Here is a 20,727-nt window from a genome sequence, read left to right as displayed (position 1 = left end):
TATCTCCATCTCTCTGAAAGGTGAGGAGCCTAACTTCACTAAGTGCCAATTAGCAAATATAAATGATCTAATCACCCAACTTCCGCCCCCCCAACCCCTTCCCATTCCCATTCCCAGTGTCCTCCAGTACTTTCCCAGTAGCCCACCTTGGGGGCTTAAAAGCCCTACTGCCTCTTGAGGCCCCAGGTGGCGTAATCGGTTAAGCATCTGGCTCTTGATCTCAGGGTCTTGGGTTCAAGCCCCACATTGTGCTCCTGGCTGGGCATGGAGCCTACTTAAAAAACAAGAACAAAACAAAACAGAAGAAAACAAAAACCAACAACAAAAAACCACCCTCCTGCCTCTTATGTTAGAGGAGTTGAGGTTAGTCTCTCCCCATGAAATTTAACTACAAGTGAAATTTCTCTTTGACGCCTCCCCTTCTCTCATGTATGCAGAAGGCTCTCCTCAACACAGTTCCTGAGACCTCTTTTGACACAGGAAGGGAAAATACAAGTCAGAAAACTGGTCCTGTCCCTGTCCCTTGTTAATTTGTCTCCTTGAACAAACCATCTACCTTATGGGGCTTAGGCAGCTAATAAGGCAATGTACATGAAGTGCTTTGTCAAGTTACCTACAGAAATGCTACTTTGTTGCAGCCGATATTACGTCCGCCCAGCCCACTCTCTGGAAATAGGAACCACCATAGCTGGGTGGTTTTTTTCCTCCACCAGGTTTGTTTTTTAAGAGTCCATTTCCAAAATCCAACAGCCAGCGCCCTTGGCTGCTAATTCTCTCGGACATTTAACACCTAAGCAGCTATTAGAAGGCAGATAGATGGCTGAGAGGAGGAAAAAGATGTGAGTTGAGAAGTCAAGGAAGAAAGAAACCAAAGAAAATTTTTCCACAAATTTATATACACTAGCAGGTACTTACTATTGGGCTAGATCACCTTGATGAAATTTTGCTCTTTGTTTCTAATTTTGGTCATTGATTCAGGATAATTATTGAATGAATGATGTTGCTTCCTGTTGCTAAGATCACATGTGGTATCGGGAAGTTGGTTGCTCAAAACAGACAACTCAAAAAATAATCACTTCAAGAAGGCATTTCTACACATAACCGACATTCAGTTGAGGATCGTATGATGTCTTTATAATATCATCAAAAACTTAGATTCCTGGGTCGCCCGGGTGACTCAGTCAGTTAAGCAACTGACTGTTGGTTTTGGCTCCAGTCATTATCTCAGAGCCGTGAAATTGAGCCCTGGGTTGGACTCTGCACCCAGTGTGGAGTTTGCTTGAGATTCCCTCCCTCTCCCTCTGCTCTTCCCCCCACCTCAAATAAATAAATAAAATCTTTAAAAAAACAACAAAAAAACTTGGACTCCTTCTCTTTGTTCAGCCATCCTTAGCATGATTGCCTCCTGGCAACAAGATGGCTGCTGGAGTGCTAGCCATCCATCTACATTTGGAGCAGGACAAGGATAGGAGCAAATGGCAAACGGACATGTGCCCCTTTAAAATGTGTTCCTAGTAATATGACCCAGTGAATCTCATTCCCATCCTAATAGCCAGGGCTTGCCATGTAACAACCTCCCACCTACAAGGGAAGCTAGGAAACTTTTTAAAGCTAAGCACATTATGGAGTGCCTGGTGGCTCAGTTGGTAAAGCATCTGACTCTTTTTTTTTTTAGATTTTATTTATTTATTTATTTGAGAAAGAGAGAGAAAGTGTGCAAGCAGCGGGGAGGGACGGAGGGGAGGGAGACAGAGAGAATCTCAAACAGACTCACCACTAGGGCAGAGCCTGACATAGGGCTCGATCCCACAACCCTCAGATCATGACCTGAGCCGAAATCAAGAGTCGGATGCTCAACCAACTGAGTCACCCAGGTGCCCCAAGCATCTGACTCTTGATCTCAGTTCGGGTCTTGATCTCAGGGTCGTGAGTTCAGGCCCCTTGTTGAAAGAAAAAAAAAAAAGATAAACACATTAATGCCACAAGTAAAATCAGAGTTGTTTTAATAAGAAAGAAGAAGACAGATATGTGATGGACAACTAACAGTTTCATATGCAACCCCGGCAGTCGATTCTGTGTACAGTGTATGGAGGTATCTAAAAACCAGCCATAAATGACTCTACATCCTTAAGCCCTGACGGTTTTATCTCATCTGTTGTTTTGAACCACTTCCGTTCCACCTACCACTCACTATTGCCCAGACCAGGCTCTCACTAGGTCTCACCTGACCTTCCTCACTGGTCGCTCTGACACCATCACTTCTCTTGAACCTGCTTTCCGCACAGCTGCCCAAGTGAACTACCTACAAAGTCAAGTGCAGCTGCTTCCCCTCTAGTGGAGATGGAGTCATGGCTCAGAGTTCTTCCCAGCCTGCGGTCTAATTCAGGCCACTCTCTGCATGTGACTGCAGTAGCTCCCACGGAGGGGGCGGCGTTTATCTTCCCTCCCTGGGGATATTGTGCTTGGCCGTGGGCTGGTGTTGCTAATGGAATGTGGGTGTGCCTGAGGTGCATTCCTTCTGGTTGTCCCCTCACCATCTGTACTTCCACATGTCACTGGCAGAAGAGCTGACCTTGGGCAGCTGCTGTTCCTTTGGTCTCAGCCCCACCCAGTGCCACCCCAGGCATCCTACGGACCTGCACCCTGAAGTGAGCCTCCTTCCCCTCGCAAACTCGCACATCTCTGTGCCACAGTATGTGACTGCTGTTTAAGCCCCTCAGTTTTGGCCAGATACAGAATGCAACAGTTAGCAGGTACAGCTCCCCTGCCTAAATCCCTTCGGTGGCAACTCAGTACCTCTCCACGGAACAAAGCCACATTGCTTAGCAGACAACATAATTCGGGTGCAGTCTGGCACTTGCCTCCACCCCCATCATACCTGGCCTCATATCATACTTTACCAGTGCCACACTGCCCAGCGATCCCCATCAGCAACTCTCCATACCTCTGTGCCTCCTGATGCTATTCTGTCACGCGTGGAAGGCCGTCCCTGGCCTTATCGCCTGGATGAATCCCACTGGATCCTTCTACCTGCCTCATCAGCCCATACTTCTTCAACGAAAGCAGAAGTGAGTATCCTTCTCCAGCCCCATAACCTCTAGCATACCTCTAGCCCAGCACCTAAAACAGAATATTGACCTACAGAAAATTACAGGTGGAAGCTCATATTAACCCAGCCCAACCGATAGTTTAGCTCTAGCTAGAATTTAATATTATCTCTTTTTCACTTTTTCCAAACCCTGTGAACTTCTGTCATGCGCTATGAAACTCCTCAATGCAATCAGAAATGCTGTCAAGGACATTGCTGAGTGTATCCCATATGCCTTGTTTCGACTCTACACCCTAATCCATATGTTCCTTGGGGCTCGTTGGTTTTAATCTTACAGACACTGTGAATTATGCAATTGGTGTACATATCTCTTTCACTGGCTGCTGGGAAGTCAGATCTAAATTTGTGGCCCACCCTCAGCAATTTAAATAAGACTTAAGGAATATGACTTGACAAACCTGACTTTTATCATTTTGTTATTTTCAAATTTCTCCCTCTTAATTTCTTCTTTTTAATCTTTCTAAGTTTCCCGATACACACATACATATGTCTGTGTGTGTATGTGTATGTATGTGTGTGTGTGGCAAAAAAAGGAAGGAAGGGGCAGAAGGGGAAGGGAGGTCTTGTCTCCAGTCATAGACCCTATAATGTTTTCTGTCATTTACTTTGAGGTCGTCTCCCTCCAGTAGCTTCCTAAACTCTGTGAAGACGAGGCTCACTTGCTAACCTAGAGTCGGCGTTGAATAAAAGAGAGAAGGAAGGAGGGAACGAGCTTGCTCAAGGCCTTTGTTTAATTTTTTTTTTTTATCCCCCTCGTTTGGAAAGCTTCATCACCTGCAGCACACATAGAAAACCTCCTCCTTTGGAAAATATTAATGACCATGTAGTGTATGCTATTTTGGAAGCCACGTGAGTGCTATGCAATTCGGGAAAGTTTTCTAAATTGTCTAAATGTAGGATCGTATGGTGTTTAATGCGTTAGCCTCAAATGGCCCTAAACTGCCCTCAGGTGACAGGCTCATCCACTGACGATGCCGGGACGTAATAAAGGTACCGCTGCCCAAGGCTGCAGTTTGTCTCCTTGTGTCTGCGTCGTGTCAGGCAATACGCAGCTATTGAAACGTCCCATCTTGCTCCACTAAGAACCAATTTCCCAGGCCATACTTTAAAACTCAATGAAGTGCTCCGGATTTTTGCTCCGTTACCTAATTCTGAGTCCACATCCAGAGAACACAGTAGTTGCATGGAAGTGGGACATAGCTGGGAATCCCAGCAGTACCAGGAGCCTCTGGTGGTGCTAGATATTACTGATGGATGTCTCCCAGACCTGCTGTCACTGGGAGCCTCTGCAAACGTGCTTTGCCTAGATCCGGCCCCACAAACCAAACATTAAGGAGCTCGCTGGCCTTTACTGTATTTTGTTCTGCCAGGTCCTATAGACACTGCCAGGGAAGGGTTCATCTACCTGCCAGAAACACCCAAGGGAGAGAGGTCCAGCCAGCCTGCCCCTGAGAGTGTTGAGACCCCAGGTGTCTTCCGAGTCATGAAAACAGCTGCTCTGTTCCCTCCCCACCTGCACCCCCATCTGCTTTCTGTGGGTAAGGTGAGGCATGCATCTCAGGGAAGAAAACAAAGGAGAGGACCCTTCAGGAGCCCATATTTTCTGTTGTTTGTAAAGAAAATGGGCAGACCCATTGGAGAGTCCCTGGGCCATTAATGCAATTTCCACTCTTCGCCCTCTTCTAGGTCTCTAACCCACAGATTCTCAACCTTGGCTGCCTACTAGAATCACCTGGGGAGTTTAATACACACCAATGCCTGGGCCTCTCCCTAGAGAGTTCTGATTTCCTAAGTCTGGGGTGCAGCTTGCCTGTTGGGGTTTTCAAAAACTCCCCACGTGATTCTGCTGTGCCACCATTTGAGAATTACTCTTGTAAACAGTGCAGAGCGGTGTCCAATAGAAATAGAGCACAAACCACAAATGCAAGCCACAGATATAATTTTAAATTTCCTAGTAGTTGTACTTAAAGAGTAAAAAGAAAGAGGCGATACTAGTTTTAATAATAGATTTCATCTAACATTATTTCAACATGTAATCAACGTAAACGGTTAATGAAATCCTTTGCGTTTTTTTTGCCGTTAGACTTCAAAATCTAGTGTGTGTCTTCCATGCACAGCATACCTCAATCCAAACAAGCCATGTTTCAAGCGCTCAAGAGCCACCAGTGACTGCCAATATTCTGACCACTAGGAAGTGGCTACCGTATTGGACATCACCCCATAGGCCATTTGGTTGGGGGAGGGTGTGGAAGAATAAGAGTGTCACCTGGGGTGGGCTGAACAATGACCCAACCCCACACATCCATCGAATCATCATTACCCTTTAATGGCACTAAGGGACTCTGCAGATGTGATTATGTTAAAGACCCTGAGATAGAGCAATCATCCTCACTTCTCCTAGTGGATAAATGCAATCACATGTATCCTCGCAGGAGGGAGACAAGGGAGATTTCACAAATGGAACAGCAGGTGATGGAACCACAGAGGCAGAGACCGGGGTGATGAGGAAAGTAAAAGAATGCTGGCAGCCCCTAGAAACGGGGAGAGTCCAGGAACAGATTCTCCCCAGAGCCTCCAGAGGAAGCGCAGCCTTTCCGCTACCTTGATTTTAGCCCTGAAGAACTCATCGCAGATTTCTAGCCTCCTGTGAGAGAATAAATTTCTGTTGTTTTAAGCTCCTAAATTTGTGGTCACAATAGGCAACTAATACAGACCATTTAATAAAAAAGCACTTCCTTTTTATCTGTATGATTGAAGTTATCACAGTCTTTCTTTTATTGCTGGTTGGATACCTATTGATTTTTTTTTTTTTTCTGGAGGGCAGGGACCTGTCTTATTCACTGATGAACCTTCTATCACACTTAGCAAGTAAAGTGCTTGTTGCAGGAGCACAGTAAAGCACCGGAAGCCCAGCCTCGGGGATGCCCGGATTCTGGTGTGCATTCAGCAAAAGTGAGAAGGAAAGGCTGCCTCCCAAAGGGGTCTGTATATGGGAAAGCAACAGATCACAAACATCCCAGATGACCACTGGATCGCCTGCCTGCCCTGGCCACCGGAAGTGTCTTTGAGAAGCCGTGACCCCTGGAGTAGAGAAAAGGGAGAAAGCACTAAATGCAGGACTGGCTGAAAGGTCTGACCTTCGAGGCCAATTCCTGTGCAACTGGCCTACCCGTGCCTGTCCCCACACAGACCCACCCCCAAGCGATCTGGAAATTTCCAGTCCTTTTGCTAAGCTGCCTGAAATAGACGCGGTTAAGAGTCTCACAAGTGAAAATGCCTCTTCACACATTTGCTCAATAAGAGAGCTTTTCTCCTAACACAGAAATCAGCTGCCCAGAGGGTGTGCAAATTTGATTAGGAAGTCCCTCTTGGGCAGTTTCTCGAATAGCCTGACCCTGGCAGCATCAGTGTCACCTGAGATGCTGGCTTATCCTGCCCCCGTTCACTAAAAATGATACATCACAGACCGAACACTGAGGTACACTCACTGCCTTTCAGGATGGAACCTTCCAAGGTGCCATAATCACATTGCGACTGGACAGGAACTATCATGGATGAGGCACCTCATCTTAAGGAATCTACTCTGGGACGGGCATCCTTATCCCATTTTACGGCTGAGGCTCAAGCCAGACTCACACAACTAATGATCGTGATCACCTCCACCTGAAGACACAGGAGGAGTCTGAGGACTCTGCAGGTGGCTCTCCGGCCCCCAGTCTTCCATACAACCTTCAGGAAGTGGTGTAGGGGTCTTCATTGGGGTGTTTGGTGAGATCCAGGCTTTTGGCGTTAGTGAGTAAGAACAGGCTTTGAAGTCGACAGAAACGGAGTCTTTTGCCTTTGCCACCTACAAAAAAAGAGTCTTCATTGCAGAAAAACTTGCAAGAGAATCCTGGTTTTCTTTGGTTTGTCTGGTAGCATCTGCAGAAACTCATAAAGCATGCTCTTTCCCAGAGGAATGTCCGCATGGCATGCTCTCTGGCCAAGCACCACTATGATGCTGGGTAATTCCTACCCCTTCAAGTCACAGCCTAATGTCACTGCCCCAGAGACACCATCGCTAATCAGGTCATCTAAAGGACCTACTCCTTCATCCCGAGTTCACCGCCTGTTTCCTTCATAACACTTATCCTTTGCAATTATTTCTGGTTTGTTTACTTTCTGCTTTGAGCAGGGAGAGGGATAAAGGAAGGTGCTGTGTGTACTAGGCCTGACCCAAAAGATAGTAACTCTGCGACTGGAAACTTGCAGGTGTTTAATATTTGCTCATCAGTGCAGCAAGCCGCTACTGCTCTGTGCTTTGTAACAACCCATACTCCCCCCAGGAACGCTGATTCATCTTGCCAGGGGCGAGGCCTTGGAAATGTGTGTTTGAAGGTTGTTTCAGGGCTGATTCTGATTTAATCAGTCAGTAGAACGGCATGTGGAACCCCTGTGCCTGCCTCCCTCACACAATTTTTATTCTCTTTGCAGTGACAGTCATGGCAACAACTTAATTCACACACTCATTTCTGGGTCTTTGGGATGCCTTGAGAGTAGCCTCTGAATCCTATTTGCATGTGTCCCACTTGTCTGCCCATGAGAAGCCATGAATTCGATTTTAGTTCTATACATGGTGATTTAACACTCATCACAGTCTTTGGGAGAATATTCAGGGCAGTGGAGAAATTGTGATTTCTGGGAAACTCATTTTAAGGTGCTTGGAACCTGAAAGTAACATACATCCTTTGGGGGCTTGTGAAAGAACTGGAAGTGGGAGCACCTGAGGTTGACCAGATGGGCTCAAAGCAGCATTGCATGATGGAAGAACACCCAAACACTCGTTCAGCAATAGATGGGTAACCGTAGGGTGTAGAGTTCCAGCTACACAGCGGAAGAAAGAGCAGAGATGAGATGAAGCACCTGGGCCCTTGCTATTCATAGTGTGGCCTGTGGACCAGCAGCATCAGCTTCGCCAAAGACCTTGCTGGACACTGGGAATCCCCACCCCCACTCTAGAACTACCCAATGGGAACCTGCCTTTTGATGATCTCCCCGCAATTTAGAACAACTAGATAACAGTCTATAACATTTCAACCTCTGAGAAGCGCTGACTTACACCGATGGCAAATAGGAGCTTGGTGAACCAGAGGCAATTCCTTAGAATTTAGGAATTCCTTAGCTTAGAGGAAGTCCCACTGTGGACATATTCAAGCCTTGATCACATCCAAGGAGAGTGTGAGTCAGGGAAACAGGGCTTATCACTCTTGCATTCCTGAATGTCCTGTTGCCTTGAGGAGGGTATAAGCTAAGGGGCCAAGGAGTGGTCACTGAACGCCTTTCGGTTCCTCACAGCGTGCAGCCTTGGGACCTAGAATTTGGGTTTTGGTAGGCAGTGACACCAGGTAAAGATCATTCCGAGGGGCTGACAGATCTGCTTCTGCCATTTTCTCTTAAATACTTTGGGCCTAGGAACCTTAGCCAGCCCTCCTAGGATGATGCGTGAATATGAAGATCACAGAATTTTAGGAAATGCTTTAGGAATCTGTTATTCATGCTCATAAACATAATGTCCATTCCTCAGAGCTGGGTCTTTCCAGAGTCAGAGGTGTGGCTGCGTTGCTGTAATCTGCATTAAATGCCCCAGAGGCAAGGTTACATAAAAGTGCAAGAAATCAAGAAACCAATTTGGGTAGCAGCTGAGAAACAAAACAAAAACAAAACGTTGGTTCTCTGGTTCATTGACTTTCCTCTTCTCCCTAGGGCACAAAAAACTCTCAACCGCATCATAATGTCCCCGGTACTCTTCCCCTTCCCTGCACATCCCTCTCTGTGCTCCTCCCCCCTACCCCCAACCCCGCTGTGGATTATCACCAGCCATAATTCTGATTCTGAAGGGACTGCAAACATGACCTCACATTCAGCCTCTACTGCAGGGATCTGTGTGCTATCGCAGCGCCCGGAGTACGTGCAGTGTGAGAGCTTCTTTAGAAAATTACAGAACAGGGGCGCCTGGGTGGCACAGCGGTTAAGCGTCTGCCTTCGGCTCAGGGCGTGATCCCGGCGTTACGGGATCGAGCCCCACATCAGGCTCCTCCGCTATGAGCCTGCTTCTTCCTCTCCCACTCCCCCTGCTTGTGTTCCCTCTCTCGCTGGCTGTCTCTATCCTGTCGAGTAAATAAATAAAATCTTTAAAAAAAAAAAAAAAGAAAATTACAGAACAAAACAGTCCTGAAATATATGTGTATGGTGCGAGTGTGTGTGTGTACGTGTGTGTGCTTTTGTGTAGGTGTGGACCCTTGCCTTTACAGCAATTAGAAAAGAAGAGACTTAGGACAGTGAAAGGAGAGAACTAGACTAAAATAGATAATTCAGCCTAAGTAAACATGGCCATCTTCTCAAGAAATAAAATAAAAATTAAACTCTGCCCCAGCCAGGAACTCTAGTATTTGTTCTTGAAGGAAAGTATGCTCCTGATGATACTGTTCTATTTTTTTCAAAAAAATGAACTGTTTAGAAAGAATGCACAAATGTTCTGAGAGTTCCATAGGTCTGTGAGGAAGGCTGGAAAGAGCCCAGGAGCTGGACAGCTGCTCAGCCAGAGGAGAGACTTCATCTCTAGCCACCACCTAGCCACAGGGACATCTGAGTGTCCCCTCTGCAGCTCTATCTGCACACCTTTAAAATGAGAATGATAACAAGCGTCAGTCATACTTCTTTGTATTAATATAATGAGAGGAACACGTTTCGAAAAGTACACATTGACTCACCAAATGCAACATCTGAGTAATTTCTATGGATATGACTCATCCCTACTTTGCTGAATCTCTCTCCAGCAAGCAAAGGCATTTTCAGGGTTCACCACTACTGTAGCAGAGGAATGAAAGCCCTTAATTGCTTCCATTCCTCTGGAAGAATCCCCATACTCTAAGACTCATGCTGAGACCAGGAGCTTCACAGCACAGCCAAATCTAAGCTGCAATGGCGTGGAGGGGGAGGTAAGTTTTCAAATTATGCTCAGCAGCCCCCTTCCCACCTCTCCATACCCAACTCCACACCCATTGCCAGAGCCTTTGGAAACCTTTGCGTGAATTAGCAAAAGGCACCCCTCTCTTGAGTGGTGTCTCAAATAGTGTATCTCTTCATATATATAAAATAAGGAATTAGCCCATATGGTTATGGAGGCTGAGAGGTCCCAAGATCTGCACTCAGCACGCTCAGACTCAGGAGAGCTGACAGTGTATGTTTCGGTCGGAATCCAAGTCCTAAGGCAAGAGAAGACCAATGTCCCAGCTCAAAGGCAGTCAGACAGAGAGCAAATTCTCCCTCACTCTTGTTATTCTATTCAGGCCTTCAATGCCTTGGATGAGGGCCAACCACGTTAGGGAGGGCAATCTGCTTTACTCACTCTGCTGATTTAAATGTCAATCTCATCGAGAAACCCCCTCACAGACACACCTAGAATAACGTGTGGCCAAATATCTGGGCACAACCGCCCAGCCAAGTGGACACATAAAGTAACCATCACAAGGAGGGTGCATGGTGGACCACAGGCTGCATTCCACTCCCCCTCTGCCTATCGGCTGGGCACAGGTGTGTAGAAGACGATCTGCGTAAACACACACAGTGACCTGCCCTCCACGGTAAGGACCGCCGTAAGAAATGACGTCTTCTCCAGAATCAGGGACACCATAGTCCCACCTTTGTGGTTCCCTCAATCCCACCATAGTTTCTGGACCGATCACTGTTTGGGCTCCACATAATACCCCAACAAAGGGCATTTCACCTTAAGAGTCGTTTGAATGCAGCCTCTCTTTAATTTTTCACTCGGGGTTCCCCCAGACAATCCTCTGAGTTCCGTGACTTACGGGGGTCAAAGCTACAATGTTGAACCCTTCCATTCACTGATGGAGGTACAGCGATTTCCCTGGACTGGTGGGTCTGCACAACACATTCAATCCCCCCTCAGCGAGGCAATGAGAGAACAGAGAAAATCTAAAACAGCAGAAAGAGGACAAAAAAAAGCAAAACAAAACAAAATTAAGCCCACAAAGTAAGCAACCATGTAAATGAACAGGGAGATAAACAGAAATAACAACCGCCAAAGCATTCAATGAGTCCCGAGTCCCAGAGACGGCACTTGAATAGAGCTGTAGCACACGGGGTGAGTCATTGTTTACCAGCCACGGACAGGCTGCTGTCAAGTCTGAACGCGTGTGCAACGGTGAGGAGTGGAACGTGCCGTGCGGGGAGAACCACGGTTTAGGGCCAGCAGTGGGAAGCAAACCAATCCTACCTTCATCGTGTCTCTAAAAAGAAGAGGGGGGCGTGTAAAATTCCCCATTTAAGGCTCACATGTTCAATATATAAATGTTTCATGAAGCAAAGGGCTGGAATAATGGCAGTTCCAAGTGAGTTTAAAAAAAAAAAAAAGGGTTTAGATGTTGTCAGCTAAGAAATATAGACAGTGCCACCAGGGAGAGCTGGAGAATACAGCACTTGCTATGGTAACAGGTTTAGAAACCAAACGTGACTCTGGTGTGGAAATGGAATCTTTTACGCTGGAGGAATAAGCATGAATTGCGTTGCCTTAAAATAGACTTTCAGTGTCCATCCCTGAGATCTGAAAACCTGGAAATGAACCCAGATCCAAGGAGGGGGGAGCTTTGAGAACGGGGCTTTCAGGCCGCGTTTCAGGCAGAGTGTGAATGGACCTCCGGCTTTCAGATGGCCAAATGGATGGTTGTTGTACGGAGATGGATCTGCTGCTATGTCGACAGCTAGTCTGCTAGAAACTCAGCTTAATCACAGTAGTTGGAAACTTGGTTCCAGGCCAGCCTGCCCAACAGAAACCAAGGACAGGGCTCCCAAATGCCCTTAGTATTTGAGCCTCCACTTGGAGAACCCAGACCTCTGTCTCCTAAGGGAAGAGAGTCACCATCCCTGTCCCACTCTCCAGTCCAGCTTCCTGGCCAGCTTAGCCTGGCATAGCCTCCCTTCCTGCACACTTGTGTGTCCAGTGAGTGCCTCAAACCCAGACGTCCGGACCTGGGCTCGCCCTGCAGGCTCCCTATCTTAGCAAATGGCAGCTCCATTCTCCCAGCTAGATAGGCCAAAAGCCATGGGTTCATCCTTGACTTTTTCTCTCACACCCCTCCTCTAATCACCTGTAATTCTAATGGCTCTACTTTCAAAATATACCCAGAATTTGGCTGCTTCGCACCGCTCTTAGCACTATCACCCCAATCCAAGCCACCATCACCCTATTCCTGGATTACTGCCATAGCCCCCTAACTACGCAGCCCGCCTCCTTCCTTTGCCACCCTGGGTCTATTCTCAATACAGGCTAGTCAGATCATGTCACTCCAACAGTGAAAGCCAAAGTCTTTAAAATGACCTATCAGGACTTACAAACTGTTCTCCCCACCTCTGGTCACCTGTCTTGCCTTATCTCTGTCACTTTCCCCTCTGTTCATTCTGCTTCAGCCTCACTGACTTTGTCTCACTTCCTTTAACACGCCAAACTTAGTCCCACCTCAGGGCCTTTGCACTTGCTGCTCCCTCTGCTCAGAATATTCCTGTCCCAGGTGCCTCACTCCCTCACTCCCTTCAGGCTTTCAGGTCTAGACATCAATATCTCCCTAAGGGCTTCCCTGGCCCCGCTGTTTCAAACGTAACCCCCTCCCCATGTGGATTGGCAGAGAGGGGAAGGGGGAGTGGTATCTCCCCAAGCTGACCCAGAGTCCGAGGCTGTTTAATGTTTTACCATCTTGTAGCTGCATGATCTGGAACACATGACCTCCTGGCCGGGAAGGGAAGAGAGAGTTTGGATGGAGGGATGGCACAGACTAGTTTCCTGCAGACTGGCTTCAGGTGGTCCAACAGTTTTACCTCGTTGCAGGAGGCCTAGGAAGGATAGTATTCTACATGCTCAGGAAGGAAAGGAGAACAAGACATGGGTGAATTCTGTATCATGAACTACAAGCTGTTTCCTTGGAGATCCTTCACTGCTTGGGCAGTAAAGTTTTTTGTCTCCCTATATTATTGTTCTAAGATTCATCTTAGAGTGATTCCTTTTCGTTCATCCACTCAACAAATATATATTGAATGCCTCCTACGTGTCAGACATTGTGAATGATACTGAAGATACAAGATGACGTGAGGTAGCCTTGGGTTCCAAGCTGCAGTGCCCAATAGCAGGGGGTAGAGGGCGCTGAAATAGACTCCAACTGCTCCCACCTCAAGTCAATGGCGTGCTGCACATGCCCTGTTGGGTGTAAGTGCGGGATGGACAGAACAGTTCTACTCTTCCCAGGAACGCTGATGTTGTAAGGGGGTGCTACCAATTTAAGCGTCCTAAAAGTTCTTGCAGCTGTCTCAGAACCTTATAGATCCATTATAGACACATGTAGCCACATAATTAATCATGATCTCCTTTCAAGAAATAACAAGCTCATAAATGTGCACTTGATCTTCTCAGAATAATGAATTGAGCACAATTTCCTTCTTCTTGGGACCTCAGGTGGACATCAAGGAACCTTTGGCTGCAATTACAGGCAAAAATCTAAACATGCTTGCAACAACAAGGATAGAGTTTAATTTGCTTTTAATGTAATGCTTCGGAGTGGAAAATGTAAGATTAACACAAATGTATGAATACAATTTATGTAAATTAAAAACACATATTCTCAAAACCATAAAACACTATATATTCTCCAAGGAAGCATGTATATCTGTTATATATGTTACACGTCCTCACTAGGTGCTTATGGAAGAGCAGGGAAAAGGGGTGGGGATCCTGATGAAAGGACGGAAGGACAGAACGAAAGAGCCTCCTGGCATGGACCACGGTATACTACTAAGTCGGACTATGGTGCTATGTGCCATCGACTGAGGAACACTAAGTTGTCAGGTATAAATTTTTTTTTAAAGATTTTATTTATTTATTTGACAGAGATAGAGACAGCCAGCGAGAGAGGGAACACAGGCAGGGAGAGTGGGAGAGGAAGAAGCAGGCTCATAGCAGAGGAGCCTGATGTGGGGCTCGATCCCAGAACACCGGGATCACGCCCTGAGCCGAAGGCAGACGCTTAACCGCTGTGCCACCCAGGCACCCCGTCAGATATAAATTTTACATCTTATTATCCTTGCTTGAAGAGACACTCAAAAACATTTGTTGAATGCCCTAATGAAAAGACATCAATCTAAAATTAGTCTTTAGAGCCACAAGACCAACTGACAAGTCTTCCTTCTCTACTTCCATATTCTACTTTCTGATCTAAGCCCAGAGTTAAGTCCCTAAGTAGAGAAGGATGATATGTCACGCCCTTTGCCTACCAAACTGACAAACACAGAAACTGTAACACTCAAGACAAAAGCTGACAAGGCATTATGACCCATTTGAGGCTGAGAGTTATGTTAAAACCCAGGTTGGCTTTTACTTAACGAATCAAGAATAATGTTATTTAAACATTTTTTTACTCTGAAATATCAAACCCTGGAAGGGTAGGTAGATAAGCAAGAGCTGGATGAAGTCAAAGTCCAACACTGATATATATATTTTATTTTTCTAGAGATGATAGCTAGTTGTAGTATCTTGTAGTTCAATAAATGGATCTTCTTGGGGGGAAAAAACCCTCACATACAAAACAAAAACTAGCCTGGATCCAGATTTAAATTTTACTGACAGCAAATGTTACCTTAAGAAATCACATTCTTTAATTCTACTGTAATGGATATAGCAATGAAACAAATGTGATTTTTCAGCCTGTTAAGCACACATCAATACAAAAGTGAGGCATGCTGGTAATTAGATGAAAGGTGGCTTATTCCAAGGCAGAAAGCTTGGAGTTAACAACATTTGGAGGACAGTATTCTTTAATAGTTAGTACTTATTTTAAGGTGCCACTAAGATTTAGAAAAGTACATGATTTTTTGTTAAATGTGCATTTGCAAATCTATTGACCACTTGTTACTTTGAACTACTGGCATCTTTGATATAATTTTTGTTGTATTATGTAAATTTCCTGAGTTATAATGAACAGCCTATAAGATCATATGTGTTTAAAATTTATAATTGCAGCTAATGTGAAAAACATTAGGAAATCAATTTTTATGTCTTGCTTTTTTAAAAATGATAACTCTGTGTACATCTGCGGCTCCTGTGATATTCACTTCTCCAAATATGAGACATAAACCTCTTTCACATCACATATTGTTATGGACTGAACGTATTTTCCCAAATTCATACGTCAAAGCCCTAACCCCCCAATGGAGCTATATGAGTATACCCCACTTTTGGAAAGTTCTCATTACACCACTTCAGTTTTATGAAAGAGCTACATTAGTACCTGCTTTCACTAGCTGAAAAATATCCAAAGAGAATATTCACTGTTACAAAAAAAGCAGTTACTGTACTAATGCAGGTCTTTTGTAAAAGCAAAGTGGTATAACGAAAACTTTCCAAAAGTAGGATATCATCCTGGCTTTATGCCATTTCGGCTTGCAAAAGGTTTCAACAGGAACACTCTAGTTTTGGATAGCTGAGGAAAGCTGTATTTGGAGATGGGGCCTCTGAGGAAATAATTACGGTTAAAAGAGGTTATAAGGCTTGAGGCCCTGATCCCATAGGGCCTTAGCACTCTCTCTTCTCCAAAACACAAAGAAGAGGTCATGTTCATGTCAAAGGCAGCTGTCTACAAACCAGAAAAAGAGCCCTACAAGAACTGAACAAGAACCTTGATCTTGGACTTTAAGCCTCCACAACTATGAGAAAATACATTTCTGTTGTTTAAGACATCTAGTCTATGGTATTTCATTGTGGTGGCTGAAGCAGACTAATAAATAATAATTGCGTGTAATTTATATATTTTATTGGTACCGTGCACCAAACAAATTTGATTAAGGTATTAACTGATTGGATTCTACTAAATATATAAGCTTCTTCTATCTAGATTTTGAATTCATTCTGCAAATTGGGATTTATGAATATATGGCATTTGTGCTACCATTCTCCATTCCTAAATAAATGGTAGATTACTAATTGATCACAGCATTTGTTCCTACTGAATCTAGACTGGACTTTATAATCCTTGTCAGCAATCCAAACAGTCACCATCAATAGACATATACTTTTAAGTTGATCTGTTTGCCATTCATGTATTAGACTATAAACTCATTCAGTGCTTGGATATTATCTTATTTCTTTTCTACAGTCTCTAAAACTCCATGTGATAGAAGCTGAGTAAATTCTCACTGAGTTAAGTAGACTGCATCCTAAATATAAGCCTTCTATAAAGAAAGTTCCCTACATAGGAGTTTTGGGTCCTGAGTTAAGATAAACTTGTCTTGACTCTACACAAGTGCAGGGGAAAGAGAGCATCTTGTGTACTTTTAACTTCAACTGAATTTTTACCAAGTATGAATAATGAGCCATAATAATGATCATCATCATAATTCATAACAATAATGCATAATTCATAATAATGATTGGCTCATTATGCATCATTATGGAGGAAGTTCAAAGCTGGAAGATGCAAGGACACAAAGGATTGGAAAGCTCAGGCCCTTGCTTTGAGAAACCCCCCATCTATTTGAGATAGCAGGCTCTTACACATGAAAATCCCACTCACAATAGGAATAGGATGTGACAAGTGCCATTGCCAAGTGGATGGTTTCGACAATAGGAGCATAAGGGTTCAGAAGGAGGAGGGAAATATTTTCCTTTAAAGTTAAAAGGAAATTTGATAGATGAACCAATTCCGCAGAGTTCATTTATTTTTCCTCTGTTTTCTCATAACAAGCTCCCCTGCGGTCGTCTGTTGATTTATCAGATTAGTCTATTCCCCAAATAAAGACATACTTTCTATATTGCCGCACCCCATCATATACAAAGCAGACGGAAGAGAATGATTTTCTAAATCCTTAAGCTGCCTGAGAGATGCAACATGTCCTCTCTTTGAAGACTCAGTGCCCCATGGTCAAAGTCTTGCCATCCTGATTTAAGGTCTCCACACCCTCAATAGCAATTTGCAGGAACAGAAAAGATGTGAGACTACAAAACCATCTTTGAGCCCCAAATTCTAAAAACTAACAAATTGGTTGGTCTTCTACCTGCAGGCAGGCACTTCCTAGGGCTAAACCTCATTCATGAGTTACATCAGTAGAGCAGAATTTAAACTTTTAACTAAGAATTTGGTCTTGTTGCAGAAGAAAGAGAAATTAAGGAATCAATCCCACTTATAATTGTACCAAAAGCCATATGATACCTAGGAATAAATCTAACCAAAGAGGCAAAGGATCTATACTCTGAAAACTATAGAACACTTATGGAAGAAATTGAGGAAGACAGAAAGAAATGGAAAGACATTCCATGCTCATGGATTAGAAGAACAAATATTGCTAAAATGTCTATGCTACCCAGAGCAATCTCCACATTCAACGCAATCCCCATCAAAATACCATCAATATTTTTGACAGAGCTGAAAGAAGTAATCCTAAAATTTCTATGTAACCAGAAAAGACCCTGATTAGCCAAAGCTGGTGGCATCATAATTCCAGATTTCAAGTTATATTATTAAGCTGTAATCATCAAGACAGTATGGTACTGGCACAAAAATAGACACATAATAGAATAGAGAACCCAGAAATGGACCCTCAATTTTATGGTCAACTAATCTTTGACAAAGCAGGAAAGAATATCCAATGGAAAAAAGAGTCTCTTCAACAAATGGTGTTGGGGAAATTGGACAGCCACATGTAGAAGAATGAAACTGGATCATTTTCTCACACCATACACAAAAATAGATGCAAAATAGATGAAAAACCTAAATGTGAGACAGGAATCCATCAAAATCCTAGAGGAGAACACAGGCAGCAACCTCTGTGACCTCAGCTGCAGCAACTTCTTGCTAGACATGTCTCTGAAGGCAAGGGAAACAAAGGCAAAAATAAGCTATTGGGACTTCATCAAGATAAAAAACTTTTGTACAGCAAAGAAAATGGTTGACTAAACCAAAAGACAACCTACAGAATGGGAGGAGATATCTGCAAATGTCTTATCAGATAAAGGGCTAGTATCCAAAATCTATAAAGAACTTATCAAACTCAATACCCCAAAAACAAATAATCCAGTCAAGAAATGGGCAGAAGACATGAACAGACATTTCTCAAAGAAGACATCCCAATGGCCAACAGACACATGAAAAAATGCTCCACATCGCTTGGCATCAGGGAAATACAAATCAAAACCACAATGAGATACCACCTCACACCAGTCAGAATGGCTAAAATGAACAAGTCAGGAAATGACAGATATGGTCCAGGATGTGGAGAAAGGGGAACCCTCTCACACTGTTGGTGGAAATGCAAAATGGTGCAGCCACTCTGAAAACAGTATGGCGGTTCTTCAAAAAGTTAAGAATAGAGCTACCCTATGACCCAGCAATTGCACTATTAGGTATCTGACCAAAGGATACAAACATAGTGATCCAAAGGGGCACCTGCACCCCAATGTTTATAGCAGCAATGTCCACAATAGCCAAACTATGGAAGGAGCCCAGATGTCCATCAGCAGATGAGTGGATAAAGAAGATGTGGTGTATATATCCAATGGAACATAACTCGGACATTAAAAAAATGAAATCTTACCCTTTTTTTTGAATGACATGGATGAAACTAGAAGATATTATGCTGAGCTAAATAAGTCAATCAGAGAAAGAATATTATCATATGATTTCACTCATATGTGGAATTTAAGAAACAAAACAAAGGATCATAGGGAAAGGGAGGGAAACATAAAATAAGACGAAATCAGAGAGGGAGACAAACCATAAAAAGACTCTTAACTATAGGGAACAAACTGAGGGTTGCTGGAGGGGGGTCGGGGGGATGGGGTACCTGGGTGACAGGCATTAAGGAGGGCACGTGGTGTAATGAGCACTGGGTGTTATATGCAACTGATGAATCACTGACCTCTACCTCTGAAACTAATGATATCCTATATTTTAATTAAATGAATTTAAATAAAATAAAATTAGAAAAAGAAAGAATTTGGTCTTGCTGGACTAGTGGTAGTGAATCATCTCTGTCCTTTCAATTACCAGGAAAACAGCCGATCACCCAGCACCCCATAAGCAATAAGAAAATCAGCAGGACATTTTGCTGAGGCGGATGTTGGTTAGCAGTTGATTACAGAGAGATTCTAAATCATTCTGCGAGTCTGTTGATTTTTTTTTAAGTGAAAACGAGATAAAAAAGACAAAGTATTAAGCTTCCCACGCATGAAGACTCCAAATACCCCGTAAGGCCCTGAAACTTGTACCAAGTGGCATCCCGGGGTTTTTGGAGTAGTTCACTGTAGTAGACACTGAGTCAGGCCCCATATCACTTTTTCCCTGGCAGTCATCCAGTTTATTTATAGAAGGAGATAAAAGAAAAGACATATCCCCAGGCTCCATGCTGGGCTCCATAAAGAGGCATCTCCTGTTTTTCTCTAAATTTAAAAAAGCACAGAGAGAATCTTGTTTTCAAGATGTAGAACCACTTCCTCCTACCTCCAACCCTTGACCTTCAACCCCACTGTCCTAGGAACCTGGCTCTCCAGGAAAGGAACCGGAATCTGGTTGATGGAGCTACTATTTTAAGAATGTCAAAATAACTTCATTTCTGAGAAGAGCTGGGAATTGGTAGAGCTTCCTCTGTTTAAAAAGGAGAAATGTTTCTATTACCGAGGGAATCACTTTCTCCAGCCATAAACAAACAAATGAAACAGCACTAAGGACAGAAATATTGCAAAAGGGGAGAAGGAAGGGGGCAAGGGCGACTGCTCTTATTCTTATTTTTGAGGAGGTAAATAGGCAGAGGAGTCTTTCTGGCCCCCTTGTTCGCCTGCCTCTCCCAGCCTGGGCTCGGTCCTCCACACCCCCAGGTCTCCCTCCCCTCGCTGGCTCAGCTGGAGAAATCACAGTGTCAGTGGTTTTCTGGCTCTTCTCAAAAGAGAAATCCCCAACAAGTGTAGAGTTCTTTGCCTGGAGTCCCAGGGATGAGAAGAAGAAAGGAAAACAGAAAAGAAGAGGAAGAAAATCAACATTATTGAGCTCATAGTTAATGCCAGACATGTTATATTCTGATTAATTCCAACAACCAGCTCTGACGCTCTGGAGTCAGAAGAGACCTAGATTTGAATTCCAGCTCTGCCACTTACTAGCTATTAGATTTTAACCTCCCTGAAAGTAGTCTCACCTGTAAAGTGGGGTTGCTAATAACAATCTTCCAGGGTTATAGAGAAGATACATGAGGTCATGCACATAAAGTACTTAATGTAAAAGTGGTAGCAAAAATTTATCAAAACTTATCTCTATTTTATAGGTGAAGTATATGACTCAAAAGATAGGTGACTCTCTTAACCAAGCGATTCCCAGAAGATGGCACGTTTGATGCTTGACTAGTTCAAAACATGAGACAAGAGTGCATGTGGCTTTTAAAGGCAGGTGCATTCTCTATACTTTCAGGAGTCGCTTCCTACTCTCCATTCATAATTGCATGAAATACTGATCTTTCGAAGTTACTTTCAGATCCTGCATGTCAGAGCCCGGGCCGTCCTAGTGGTCAGCTTGAGGACTCAGCTAGCTGAGGGCCCC

General features: G+C 44.1%; 1 protein-coding gene across 1 annotated transcript in view; it reads right to left on the bottom strand.

Moving 5' to 3' along the window:
- Positions 1–20,727, bottom strand: part of CCDC85A (coiled-coil domain containing 85A) — a 641,780-nt gene that overhangs the window by 193,335 nt on the left and 427,718 nt on the right. The window contains exon 15 of the mRNA XM_087863416.1: positions 147–6,956. The gene's annotated coding sequence lies outside the window, so the exon portion shown is untranslated. The remainder of the gene's footprint in view (positions 1–146; positions 6,957–20,727) is intronic.

The sequence above is a fragment of the Ursus americanus genome, chromosome 7 (assembly GCF_024610735.1).
Source record: "Ursus americanus isolate L20-20 chromosome 7, mUrsAme1.1.p, whole genome shotgun sequence".
In the NCBI taxonomy this organism is placed as follows: domain Eukaryota; kingdom Metazoa; phylum Chordata; class Mammalia; order Carnivora; family Ursidae; genus Ursus; species Ursus americanus.
The sequence above is the reverse complement of the archived record's forward strand: the minus strand, read 5'-3'. Positions and strand labels throughout refer to the sequence as shown.